Source organism: Agrilus planipennis, unplaced genomic scaffold, assembly GCF_000699045.2.
Source record: "Agrilus planipennis isolate EAB-ADULT unplaced genomic scaffold, Apla_2.0 scaffold38, whole genome shotgun sequence".
Taxonomy (NCBI): Eukaryota; Metazoa; Arthropoda; class Insecta; order Coleoptera; family Buprestidae; genus Agrilus; species Agrilus planipennis.
This window is the reverse complement of record NW_020438882.1, coordinates 430,632-445,706: the sequence shown is the minus strand read 5'-3', so window position 1 is coordinate 445,706 and position 15,075 is coordinate 430,632. Positions and strand designations below refer to the sequence as shown.

General features: G+C 31.7%; 1 protein-coding gene and 1 long non-coding RNA gene across 3 annotated transcripts in view; one reads left to right on the top strand and one right to left on the bottom strand.

Moving 5' to 3' along the window:
• Window positions 1–15,075, bottom strand: part of LOC108745258 (serine-rich adhesin for platelets) — a 34,581-nt gene that overhangs the window by 17,924 nt on the left and 1,582 nt on the right. The window lies entirely within an intron of this gene.
• LOC108745259 lies at window positions 440–3,166 on the top strand. The gene is made up of 3 exons (XR_003232559.1): window positions 440–516; window positions 1,152–1,360; window positions 2,780–3,166. It is a non-coding gene; the product is annotated as an uncharacterized LOC108745259 (long non-coding RNA).

Genomic DNA, 15,075 nt, shown 5'->3' with positions numbered 1-15,075 from the left:
GTTTAACAATAACCTAAATATTCTTATATTCGATATTGTTTCATTCCAAGGTGATTTTATCGTTTAATAAATTAACAATTAGACAGAACAAAAAAAATAGATAAATAATTTTTTTTTTAATTACAAATCAAGGTTTGTTGAGCAAAAGACCGTTATAAACAATCAATCATCTATTGCAATCTATTTTATAAAGTTTTTTTCAAAATACCCAACTGTTTCATTTCCTTATTTATTTATGATTTAAATGCGGAAACTGACTATTTTTTATTATTTCTTTTAATAATGAAAAAATAAAAGTAACTATTTCTATATTTATCGGTTTTATTTTTTATTATCTCTACTTTTGATGATCACAAAAGTGTATATTGCCAGTTTTAGCTTTACTTGTTCATACAGTATTGGATAAGATTAAGTGCAATTAATTAATGATATGAAAGCAGTGCACTTTATTAAATATAAAGAACAGTAGAAACTAAATTTAACGAAAACAATGTTTGTATTTTAGGAAATAACTGAGTAAGCATAAAACTTATTAGAAAGTAGTAATTTAAAGCGAATTTTAGGCAAATTAAAATATCTCGTATTATTTTTTTAACTAATTTTCTATATGTATATTTATCTCCAGAAAAACATATCTTTACCTTGACAATGCTGCTCTAAAAAAAAAAACGTTTTATTTTATTTGAGTTGTTAATATTCCATAATTCTGACAAAATTCACTGATATTTTTGTAACTATAGTATACACAGCAGCCATCATTAAATAAAAATACCATTACTAAATAAAAATACCATTACTTTCAATGTAAATATTTTGTTTCGTTGTGACGACTTTGCTACAAAACTGAAAATTAAAGGAGAAAAAAATCTTTTTAATTTCTTAGTCAATTACGCTACCTATTTACATTAGCACAAGACGAGATATATAAGTAAATAAATAATAAAAATAAGAGCAAAACACTACATCACTTCCTGATTTGCTATTTTCATGTTTATATACAATTTACATCATCTTAACTACTTAACTTATAGAATTGGTTAACTCATACAATATGCGTGTTATTTCATTTCATTTTAAAAACACCTAAAAAGTATAAAACTTTTTTAATTTCGGTAATTACCCTTAATATAAGTAGGCGAATGTTATTTTAGGAACAAAAGACACCAAAGCAGGCGTTGTGTGTACGAAATTCTAAAACAAATGGCATTGGGAAAAGTTTTGACTTATGCAATATTTTATTTTTCCACGGTAAATTGGGGTTAATGTACCTATGGAGCTTATACGCATTTACCTAAATTAAAAAGGTCATTAGTCACCGTGCAGGAACGAAGTTTAACGATGAAAGCTATTTCTTAGTAAGGTAAATTTTATTAATAACACGATGCTTTTAATTAGCTTAGGTACCTAGCTTATTCATATCAGTTTTTTTTAACTTTTATCGGTTTAAACGAGATAACAACAAACGTTACATAATTACAGATCCATTCCACAGTCTCAAATTGACTTCTTATTCTTTTTCTCGGAGAAAACAATTTTCTTTCTTCATCAAAAATTTTCTGCACAGAACTGAAGAATGCGGTGCTCATTTTATCCGTTTTTATTTTAGTCGTCGAGTAAATTCACAAAGAATGAAAAAGAAATAAAATATTTCGTTCTAGAGATTCGCACGATTTCAAATTATTAAATCTATTTGAAACTATTAAACTGTAGAATTAGCCGAACTTTTGCAGCTGTTCCCTTGACATAGGTATGTAATGTTTCACGCTCATTCTGAACCCTTTAACTCGAATTTCTCTATTTTTCTGACTCAAGAGTGCGGATTTTAGATTATAAATTGACTGTCTAATTGAAATGACCCCGCTAGATCCTTACGGAAAATGTCCTTTGTCAAACTCTTCCAAACTTTCGATTCTGGTAATTCTCAACGTGTAAATCAAAATTCTCAACGCTAAATCGTAAGAGATTATTTCTTTGAGATACGGTCCCCTAATGTTGCATTATTCCTTAATAAGGACTTCCAATATACCTTTATTATAACTTTAAGGGACCAAATCTCAAATAGATGAGTTTTTAAGACTTAGCGTCCATTAGAATTTTTAATCTAGACGTCGGTAATTACCAAAATTCAAAAACCAAAGAGTTTAACAAAGGGTCACTTCCCCTAAGGATCTAGTGGAGTCCTTTCTATTAAATTAATGACTCGATTTTTTAGCCGGAACTATTCCAATTGAAAGTAAACTAGTTTTCACAATAAACTAAAAGAGTTAGGCTATAAAACATTAAAAAAGGCGCATGAGCCTTAGCTAGGGGAAAAACTGCTAGCTTGAGAACATTATTTAAAGAATTTAATCCTACAACAGCTTGGTATACTTACGTATTAATGTAAATGTGAAAAAAAACTTCTTTATCGTACAAGAGTGAATGATATTGTTAGTTTATAATAAATCATACCTATCTTTTAAACTTATTAACTAAATTATTTTCGGAAACAATTTGCAGAATCAAAAAAATTGTAAGGTAAACATACTGATAAGTATTACTTTAATATTTGTTGTCCCGTTCAAGTCTCTAATCCTTAGTGTCACTAACACGTTTAGGTGCATGTGTATTTCTGGAGTTCTCCCGTGGGATTTCTCCAGCTGACACAGCTGATGCATTCGCAAAAACTTCGGTAGTGAAATCCCGCTGGGATTTCTAGACAATATTAATCAGCTGCAAGAACGCATAATAAAGTGACACAAGAAAACTCCCAACCAGTTGTAACTGTTCTATTCTTTAGCGCAAGAATGCAAAATGAACATTGCGATACTTAGGAATTTTGGTTATTTGAAACTGTTTCGAAAGTACGAATGTGAATGCAAATACATCGACGAAAACACACATGATGGTTTTAAAGATGGACAAAGACACTTATAAATGAAGAGAGGGAACAGAAACCAAGAATTTTACATACCATTTAGACTGGAATGAATAGTGAAATTACATAGAAAATGAATACCATATTATTTTTTGAGAATATTGTGAAAAGAAAAGTATAATAATAATGAACATTCTAAGTATTAGAAAGGTTTCTGTTTTTGAAGATGTTATTTAACAATAATTCTAGAAATTCTAATTTTTATGTATGATATGACTCTTACCGATTAGATGACTGACTAAACCCCAAGCATGCTTATTATATGTACAGTTAGATCATTATCAAAGAGTACAAACTATACTGATCTTTAATATTGATCTAACATCAGGTCGAAACAAATATGTTAGATTATGATAATAAACTGTGAAAGATATACCAAGTGGTCTTTATTCTGTTATTATTAATAATGTTTTATAACCGATGCACTGAAAAGTGATGAATTTATAAGTATTTCACCTAATTGACGTGTTTCTTGAATATAGCTAACATATCTCTTTTGGATTTACCAATATATAAACAGTCGAGCAATCCGGGTAATTAACTTCCTAAACTCCGTTCTCCTGAAGAATTTCGGGTTTATTAATCATTATATTGTTAACAAACACCTATCTTTTCACTAATCCTACCTTAATACCAATGCCTATTTTAGGGTTCCAGGCTTCTAAATGAAAACGAGAAGCCCTGACTGTATGTCGACTCGCTGATTAATAATATGGGAAACTGCCTGTTGATCCCGAAGCTTGAATGGTAACTAATGAATTTCCACATTTAATGAATTATCTGTTAAGTAGCAGTTCTAATCTTTCGGACCTGAACAGCCAATGTGGTGTTAGTGTTGATAAGATCTCATAGGCAAAATCTCCGACCAAATCGAAAAAGATCTTTAAAAGCAAGTTGATGTAATATGGGAGGGACTACCTATAACGTGCTAATGAGATCTAATAAGATTGAAATTGCGATCCGTGTCTGGAGTTTTCGATAAATTACTAAAAACTTATACTATTCCTATAAACAAATTTTCCTTCTTTATATGATAGTGTAGACCAGCGGTTCCCAACTATTTTTGCTACGGAACCCTTTCTGATGACTCTTTTTTGACGGAACCCCATTTCGATAAAAAAGAAGGACCAGAAACGTCTTATCTCGCGGAACCTCTGTTCAGGGTTCCGCGGAATACTATTTGGGAACCGCTGGTGTAAGCTATTGATTAACACCAATTTTTTGTAAGTACTTTACTATTACAATTCATTTTATTGAGAAATCAAATTCTAAGCTTCTATTATAGCTAATGTTAAGCCCTTTTCAAAAGGTCATACAATACATTTTCCCTTTTTGTTTTCGGATCACCTCACCTAACGGTCAATTTAGTCTCGGATAGAAGTGAGGGAATTAACACACGCACGTATAATGCTTGATTAACTAAAGAGGATGCTACGAAATAAGATCTCGGCTGTTAGACCGATTAAGGAATGATGATGGAGTTAAGTCAGGCATAGTTTAGAACGTGATGTATTCATATGCTTTAGGAGCAAGAAACATCGTACCTACACGATGCCCTCATTATACGCATGGAAGGAGTTAACAAAAAAAATTAAGAGAAAGTACACAATGAAAATTTGAGATGAATTGTCTAAAAAAATACATTTATATTACTTACATACGTACATACATACAGTAATAAAAGTGAAACTATGGCAAACGCTTTAATAAAGTTTGTTTGGAGTTCTATAGTCACTAGGAACCTTGCTGGGATATCTGATACCTGTTGAATTTTTGTGTATAGTCTGGTTTTGGATTATGAAGTCAAAATCGATAATCTTTTACTTTATTGTTTATTACTAGCGCAATAAATCAACTTGCCCCTATATAGGAAACAGAAAGATACCCTTATGTTTCTTAACAATTAAATCGAAACAACTACTAAAGAACTATAGTTAAAAACGTAACTTCCTATTTTATCTTTTAATTATCATGTTATTAAGTATTGTTTTTTACCCCAAGAACAGAACATTTTTTGTGTTACTGAAGTTTAATTCTTGTTCAAGACTTAAATCGCTTCGGTAGAATATCGTTTTGACTGCATCCTCTAGAAGAAAACAACATTCTTGGTGCATATGGTTCTTGGAATAAAAACAAAGACTGGGGGGGCTTTATTATTCTTTTGCATACTAGACATGTGTAAATAACCCAGAATATGCAAGCGCTATTCATTTACTTTTTAGATTATGATTGGTTGAAAAACATCTTCAACTGAACAAAATGCATTTAAAATATTACCCTCTAAAATCTAAAATAAATTTTGTAGATAAAATGAGTTATTTTTTAACTATTTTCGATAAACCAACGTTTCGTTCATAGCTTCTGCTTCAAGTTAATTAATATATTAATATAGATGGAGCATTTTTTTGTACATAATATGACTAGCAATGCTAATGTTAAACCCAAAGCATTAAAACTAACTGTTGGAAAACCAATTTAATTTTGTTTAAAAGCATAACGTATGATCAGAACACACAAAATACTAAAATATTAATTGAAAAAAAAGTTTTCGATAGTTGTCATATTATGCATTAGAAGGTTGCCTAAAAGTCTCCATCTTTATTAACATTTCAAAAACATTGAAGAAAACCATAATCTATGGGCGAAACGTTGGTTTATTGAAAATAACTATTGTTTTTGTTTGGATGAGTTCTGAAAAACCAATTTCATCTGTAAGCATCAGCGAGAAAACTGGAAATGAAGATAAATTTTGTAGTTTTCAAAAGAAATTTTACATAAAATTGTAGAAACTAAATTGAAAATTCAAAATACGTAGCTAATAAACAAAGAAAATTCCTAAGTTATTCAACACATGTAGTAAAAAGCTATTTAATTGGCAAGTATTTAATTCCTAAGTAGTAGGATATTTCAAGTGAGAGTTGAATGTATTTCGTCAACACTTTTTTAGTACAGACTCATAATTAAATGCACTTAATGAGAATCGTGATAAGTATCATCTCAATAATATATTTTACTAATGGCGTACTTTAGATTAGAACTTTCAAAGCAAACAATCAATTTTACTAGCTAAAATGCATTATCGTAAAAAAGCTCTAGACGGATATATAGGTACATGTATGTATATGTTTAGAAAATATCTTTCCATGACATTTCGATTAAAATGCTTTCCTAACGCTGAACCAACCCAGTTCGTGATGGTTTGACCCAATTTTCTGTTAACGCTCACACCCATGAGCTAACATTATCAATGACATAATACTTTAGTATAAGCCCATTTTGTATTTTAAACCGCTTGCAATAAAATTGAAAATACAGCCGAAGTTCAGTATTCAATTCAATATCTTTTAACTTGAATATTTTTTCTTCCCTTGACGAGTGCTGCTTTTACATCACAAATTAGCTTTTTATTTCGAATTTCTACTAAATTTCTTTGGAAAAATCATCTGCAGCGATAATGATTAATAGCTCCAATTTTTAAGTTGAATTATTAATTTCTCACCACCGCATTCAGTATTATATTAAGGAAAATTGATAAAAAATGTCGGGATCATAAGTTTACGGTAGGAAAAGACAACACGAACGGTAAAACAGAAAATTTCTTTAACTCAAATTTTCTCCAACTCGGAGATATTAACAAGGATGATTTGTTAATTATGTCTTTTCTTTATGTTTTAGGTCCCTTTCTGAAATTGAATTACTTTTTGTTGCATGATGTAAAGAATAGTACAATTGGTGTACTGCCTATTTACTACATAGAAAAACTTCTCGAAGGACCAGTGCACTCGAACTTACACAAACAATAAAAATAACTATATTTAAATTAGTATAAGTGCACATTTAATAGAAAAACTCGCCTAAAGATACGTTGAGATGAAAAAATACGTTAACTTGATCTAAATGTTGACAAGACGATGGCTGGAATTACTCTCTTCTTAATTTACTAAAATTTTTAATATCTAAATTCTTATCCTTACTAGAAAAATGAGCCAACCGAAACTGGTTCAAGCTGCATAACTATTGTCAGGGTGGTGAATTTTAGCAACCCTGGAAATACTGAATGATAATGAGCCTTTTGGAACAGGTACTAAATGTGATAAAGTTTCTTTGGTACCTGCACAACAATAGTGCAGGAATTAAACAGAATTTAGAAAAGTTTGCTGAAGGCAGATTTTTTAAATTACAAACAGTAATATTGAGAACTGATTTCGCACAACTGATACTGATAAACAAAGAAACAAATATACAATTATGACTAAAATATTAACAAATATGTTACAATCATGTAAACAGTTTTTAATATAAATTTTTGTATCTCAACTGCAAAATATTTTAAATTTCACTTATATACTTCTTTTACGACCGAACAATTTGGTTGAAACTGTAAATGAGCTGATTTTAAATATCGAATCGCTAATAAACAAAACATAATTATAACAACAATAAATTTACATTCGAATGAGTAGAATTATGTAGTAAAAACAGTTGCACCTTCGGTAGTTCTACAATACGTTTATCAAGAAATGTTTCACATAAATGCTGACTGTAATTAGGATAATTGAAGGAGCAATTGCATTAGAGTTTACGACTAACAATTAAATACCATTTTAAGTAAGAAAACGCCGCCGCTGTCTAGAAAACGGTAATAGCAAAAAGAAACACTGGAAGGATACTCAGAGGTAAAGCAGTTCCTGTCGGATAAAATATACTTTTAAGATAAGTGCACATGCAAATATGTATACATGCAGCTGTTTTATAGGTATATATAAATACGCATGTATTTGTCCTAGTTTCTAATTGTTATTAGTCACTTCTTAGACGGAGGTGAAACTCAGAATCAGGAAATTAAAACTAGACCGATCTTTGTACAAAACGAGACCTAATTTGATATTGACTGAAACGAATCTGGTTTCTTAAGGGACAATTTTTCATGGTACAGTGGAAATCGTTTATTACGACTCCGCCTATATTGACTAACCGCTTAATATGAAGTAATTGTAGTGTTAAGTTTGGTTTTCATATTAAATTCTCTATAGGAAAATTTGGATATAATGACTCCGTTTAAAATGAAATTGAAAATAGAAAGTTGTTTATTTTCTAAGACTATGCTTTGTATGACGCCCGCTTAGTTTGACTCCGCCTATATTGACTAACCACTTAATATAAAGTAATTGTAGTGTTAAGTTTGGTTTTCATATTAAATTCTCTATAGGAAAATTTGGATATAATGACTCCGTTTAAAATGAAATTGAAAATAGAAAGTTGTTTATTTTCTAAGACTATGCTTTGTATGACGCCCGCTTAGTATGACGTGTTTGTCATTTCCCTTCGATGTCATTATAAGCGGATTCTACTGTATATAACACATAAACGTTATGATCAAAATGATTATTTGGTTATTTTTTAATTAGATGGGTGTGGTACATGAACACTACTTGTAAATTAGATATGAGTTACCAATTTCGCATAATTTATATATTTGATACATTACCGAAATGGTTCGCAAAAACTGTTCAGAATCTATAGCCAAAGAACTAAACTACAAACCATCAAAATATATGTATAGTAAAGACAGCATGCATGACGAAAGAGGTTATATTTTTATTAAAAAATATGTCCACATTGTAATTTTAGCAATTTAAAAAGTTGAAGATTCTCTAACTAATAATCAAAAAACAGGGGCACAGTCACTGGAAATTCTTCCTCCATGTATAACTTTGTAACAACACAACATTTTTGAAGTTTCTTTGTTTTTTGCTTTGATTCATACAGTTAGTGACCTTTGGACAAACACGATACGACCGAATTTGTCGCTTATGGTTAGAAGAATTACTAACCATCCAAATATTTTTGGGTTTGATTACTTTTCGTGTTTATATATAATTCGCAGGCTAAATTAGTATAAGATTCGATTTTCCTATTTTTAATGCGATATTTTTAATAATAACAGCTATTTAAATTGATACTGTAAAGAATATTTAGCAAAATAACTGTGTAGCAAGTGGGTAAAAATCATTATGAATTAAATTTTGTGACGTAACTATTTAACTATCGATTGCAAGGTTATTTACCAAGCACCTGCCTTTCCATTAATGCTAGAAATAGCAACAAGGATAATAAAGGTAAATCCTGTCATAGGTCAAGGTGCACCTATAATAATAAAAGGGCAGCTAAAACAATACATATTTAAAGGTGATCTTTATTATACAGCTCAATGAGAAAGTAACCATGCAATTCGAACCAAAAATATATTACAATTTAGATTTAATACTGTAGTATGCAGACGTGACTTAGAATAAGTTAGTTCTTAATGTTTAAATTTTAAGTTGTTATAGTCATAAGAATTATTTACTTATATTTAAGAAAATGTACATGTAGCAGCCAGGTCCTCGGACGCAACCCTGTCATAAAGTTTATTACCGTTGCTTAAAGAAAAAGACCTCTGGGACGGTCAAGAAGTACCGATTACTGTACAATTTTAAAAAGGACGGAATCGGGAGTCTAAGAACAACCCTCGAAAAGGTTAGACGTCGTGAGGGCTTGGCTCATTCATGTAAAACTTCCATGTTCTGTTAACTTAATCTTATTCATCTTATAACTTGTTTCTTTTAATAAATCGTTATATTTACACGTCCCTGTTAACGTTACTGTTATATCCCTACATAATTTTGGGGGCTCGTCCGGGATACAGTGAAATCGTTAACTGTGACTTGCGAAATTAATAACAACGTCGATAACTGACAATTTTCGTATCTGTGCGTGGTGTTGAGAAAAATTAAAGACATTCAAACAACGAAAGTAGTGATCCGACGGATCTTCAGTTGTGTAAAAGTTGTTGTGAATTGAAAAAGGCTGTTTCAAAAACACCATGGTTGGCCAGCAAGATATTGAAAAGATGAAGGTGGAAGAATTACGTGAAAAGTTGGAAGAACTAGGTCTTTCTGTGGATGGGACAAAGGCAATATTGCGTCATCGGTTACGTGAGGCTTTACATGAGGACAATGATACATCCGAAAATGATTCAAGTGAAGATGATGAAGATACCGTCAACCAACAAAATAAAAGAAGGTCACGCGATAAAGTTCTATTGACTTTTCGCGATGTAGAAGAGTCGCTGGAAAAATTTAGCGGTGATAAAAAATTAAATGTTGAGAGATGGCTTGAAGATTTCGAAGAGATGGCAAACTTATGTGAGTGGAAAGACATGCAGAAAGTAGCATATGCAAAAAGATTGCTTACTGGTTCTGCAAAGTTATTTGTAAGGTACGAGAAGTGTGCAAAAAATTGGGCAATGTTGAAAAATGCATTGACAGCAGAGTTTAAAGAAGTAATCGACAGCTATGAAGTTCATCGTCAGTTAGTGGGCAGAAAAAAACAGCTGGACGAAACATTTCAGGAGTACACATACAAAATGCTTGATATCGCAAGCCAGGCGGACATAGATGTACGTACAGTTATTAAGTATATTATCGAGGGTATTCCTGATGATCCTGTAAATAAAAGTATTTTGTATGGTGCAAAAACAGTGCGCGAACTTAAAGAAAAATTCATGCAATATGAATGCATGAAAAGTGAAATGACAAAAGTAAAAAATAGTTATAAAGACGATAGTAAATTTAGACGAGGTAGTGATAAAAATATGAAGATAATTAGACATGATAAAAAAGTGAAAAGATGTCATATTTGTGGTGCGTTAGAACATTTAAGTGCTGATTGTCCCAATAAAGGAAAAGGTGTGAAATGTTTTAAGTGCAATGACTACGGTCATATAGCGTCGAAGTGTCAAGGAACAGCATCGAACAGCAAATCAAAGGAAACCAACAGCATTACACAAGCAGCTAAGAAGAAACTCGTCAAAGAAGTTGTAGTTAAGGACAATAAGCTTACAGCCCTAATAGACACTGGAAGCGATTTGACTCTTATGCGGACAGATGAGTATGTAAAAATAGGTTCACCCGCATTATCGCGAAATAGTATTAAGTTTGATGGTATAGGGTCAACAGGTAATGAAACTCTTGGCGAATTTGTTACTGACGTAAAAATCGATAATGTTAGTTACTGTATGAAATTTCATGTCGTTCCAGGTAAAATATTGAAATATGATATATTAATGGGGACTGATTTTCTAAATCAAGTTAATCTTACAGTCAAAGCAGGTAGAATAGAAATATCAAAGGTTGCCGATACAGGTATAAATAACGACGACATTCCCGAAATTTTGTGTATCAACGCTATTGAAAATTCTAATGATGTCGATTTATCTTATATAACGAATACTGACCATCGTAATACCGTAATAGAAATGATCGAGAATTATAAGCCTGAAAAAATTAGTGAAGTTGGTATAAAAATGAAATTAATATTAAAAGACGAAGTTCCGGTTTATTCCCGACCGCGTCGTTTATCTCCTCACGAAAAAGTTGAAGTTGATAATATAATAAAAACGTGGATTGATAAAGGTATAGCTCAACCATCTACATCAGAATACGCTAGTCCAATCGTATTGGTAAAAAAAAGAATGGATCTACGCGAGTATGTATCGATTATAGGGCTCTGAACAAAAAGATAGTAAAAGACCGGTACCCGTTGCCGTTAATAGAAGATCAATTAGATTTACTTCAAAATACAAAAGTTTTTAGTACAATAGATCTTGAGAATAGATTTTTTCATGTTTCTATAGACGTAGACAGTCGTAAATATACCTCTTTTATTACCCCTACAGGTCAATATGAATTTTTGAAAGTACCTTTTGGTCTATGTAATTCACCATCCGTTTTCCAAAGATATATAAATGCTGTTTTTAAAGACTTAATTCATAAAAAGATAGTTTTAACTTACATGGACGATGTTGTTATCCTTGCAATAAATTATAATGAAGCTATGGTAAATTTAAGGACAGTTATGGAAGTAGCTGCAGATCATGGGCTACTCATAAACTGGAAAAAGTGTAAATTTTTACAATCTCAGGTAGAATACTTAGGCCACATTGTTGAAAATGGCACCGTTAGACCCTCAGAACATAAAACAAACGCCGTAGCTAACTTTCCTAAGCCGGGTAGTATTAAAGAAATTCAAAGTTTTTTGGGCCTTACAGGTTATTTTCGAAAGTACATACCGCGATACTCTATGATAGCTCGCCCGTTAACGAATTTATTAAAAGCCAATGTTAAATTTAATTTTGGATTAGCTGAGGTAGAAGCATTTGAGACACTAAAAGCTGCATTATGTTCAAAGCCAGTTTTAAAGATTTATCGCGTAAATGCAGAAACTGAACTGCATACGGATGCATCGCGCTTAGGATATGGAGCAATCTTAATGCAAAGAGATACAGATGACATGAAGTTTCACCCAGTATATTTTGCGAGTGGTAAAACTACCTCCGCAGAAGAAAAATATAGCAGCTATGAGCTCGAGGTGTTAGCAATAGTAAAGGCGTTAAAGAAATTTAGAGTATATTTATTAAGCATACCGTTTACAATAGTAACTGATTGCCAAGCGTTTCAAATGACTATGAATAAGAAAGATTTGTGTGTGAGAGTTGCAAGATGGGCCCTGTTGTTGGAAGAATTTCAATATAAAATCGAACACAGACCAGGCAAACGAATGTCACATGTCGATGCACTTAGTAGAAACCCATTGCCAAATGTTATGACTTTGAGTGAATGTGATGATGCGATTATTGTAAAGTTAAAGAGAGCACAGCATGAAGATAATGAATTAGCTAATATTTTTGTGTTAATAAGAAATTGTAAAACTAAGGAATATGAGATAAGAAATGATATTTTATATAAAATTGTAAACGATGAATTTTTAATAGTTGTACCAAATTGTATGCAGATGCAAATTATAAGACGTGCACACGAGAACGGTCATTTCGGAATTAATAAAACCGAGGCTCTCATAAAACGCGATTATTGGTTTAAAAATATGCGAGAGAAAGTTGAGCATGTCATAAAAAATTGTATAGATTGTATTTTAGTCGAAAAAAAACAAGGAAAGCAGGAAGGTCTATTGCATGCAATAAATAAAGGTAGCGTACCGTTAGACACGTATCACATTGACCACTTGGGCCCTATACCGTCAACAAAGAAATCATACCGTTATTTATTTGTTGTCACTGATGCATTTTCAAAGTTTGTATGGATATACCCAACACGTTCCACAGACACAGCTGCCGTAATTGATCGGCTAAAGAGACAGTCCGCAATATTCGGTAATCCCAGAAGAATTATCTCAGATCGAGGGACGGCATTTACCTCAGAAGCATTTAACGAATATTGCAAAATAGAAAAAATCGAGCACGTATGTATTACAACAGGTGTACCTCGAAGCAATGGACAGGTCGAACGAGTAAACAGGACGCTTATTCCATTATTAGCAAAGTTGTCAGCTCCGAAACCCGAAGAATGGTATAAACATGTAAATACCGCACAAAAGTACTTGAACGCTACAATTCATCGCAGCACCAAAAATACCCCTTTTAAACTTCTAATTGGTACTGACATGCGTTTGAAGAGTGATGAACGTATACGTGAGATCATTGAAGAAGAATGGACAAAAATGTTCGACGAAGAACGAGACGCTATACGTGTTGAGGCAAAAGACAAAATTGCCCAGATGCAGGAAGAAAATAAGAAATCTTTTAACAAAAAGCGTAAAAAGGCAAAAAATTACCAAGTGGAGAACCTCGTCGCAATAAAACGGACACAATTTGGGCCAGGTTTGAAAATGTATCCCAAGTATTTAGGTCCATACCGTATAAATAAAGTCCTACGTAACGACCGCTACATTGTGAGCAAAGTAGGTAATCATGAAGGGCCGCGCGAGACATCAGTGTCAGCTGACCACCTGAAACCGTGGGCACAATATGATGAAAATCTTCCTAAATTCAATCGAGAAAGTAAAATACCTGAAACTGACGACGAAAATGAAACAGACGATGATGCTAACATCTGAGGCCAGATGTAATGCAGGATGGCCGAATGTAGTATGCAGACGTGCCTTAGAATAAGTTAGTTGTTAATGTTTAAATTTTAAGTTGTTATAGTCGTAAGAATTATTTACTAATTTCTAGGAAAATGTACATGTAGCAGCCAGGTCCTCGGACCCAACCCTGTCGTAAAGTTTATTACCGTTGCTTAAAGAAAAAGACCTCTGGGACGGTCAAGAAGTACCGATTACTGTACAATTTTTAAAAGGACTGAATCGGGAGTCGAAGAATAACCCTCAAAAAAGTTAGGGGCTTGGCTCATTCATGTAAAACTTCCATGTTCTGTTAAGTTAATCTTATTTATCTTATAACTTGTTTCTTTTAATAAATCGTTATATTTACACGTCCCTGTTAACGTTACTCTTATATCCCTACAATACTAGGATTGGTGTGTAAAAAAATATATATTATTTGCTTTTATGGTCTAAATATCTCCTGTAAAGAACTAAAACTAAAATCAATTGCGTGTCAGACTTATCAGACTTGTAACTTATCAAATCCGCATATAATATAAGTAATAAACCTTTAATCCTTACAGTTAGATGAAAACCCATCAGTTTACACGGCATATCTGTGAAACGAACTGTATATATTCATGTTAACAAAATATGCTAGCTTTATTAAAAGCAGTAACATAATTTAAGTATCAAAAAAAAGATCAATGACACAAGCATTGTATTATAAATAACTTGAGGGTTTTTGCATTAAATAATACAGTCTCCTTTGTCTTTCATTCAAACACATGATAAATTTTAGTTTAAATCTGCTTTATGGTGCTTCTCATGGAAAAAATGGATCAACAGTTATCACATAATTAATTGATTCGTTTAGCAATTTACGAAATGTGATAAGAAAGTATTTGGACACAAATAGACAAGAAGTTTTAAGTAATAAAATAATTAATAATTAAATTAAATTAAAAAAACAATTGAAACAGTTTTCAATATTTTTTTGTTTTCAATTCAAACGAGGATTTAAACCAATTTACCAGCTAACCAGAAGACAATGAAAACAAAAATTAATGATGGACCTTTATAAATGTAAATTTTAAATTAATGTATCATGTAGGTACTACTTACTTATGAGACAATATTAAAATATCCTAATTTGTCATTTTCAGAACAAAATTTATAGGAGATAAAGTTTATAAAATAGCTTATTATATGCCTGT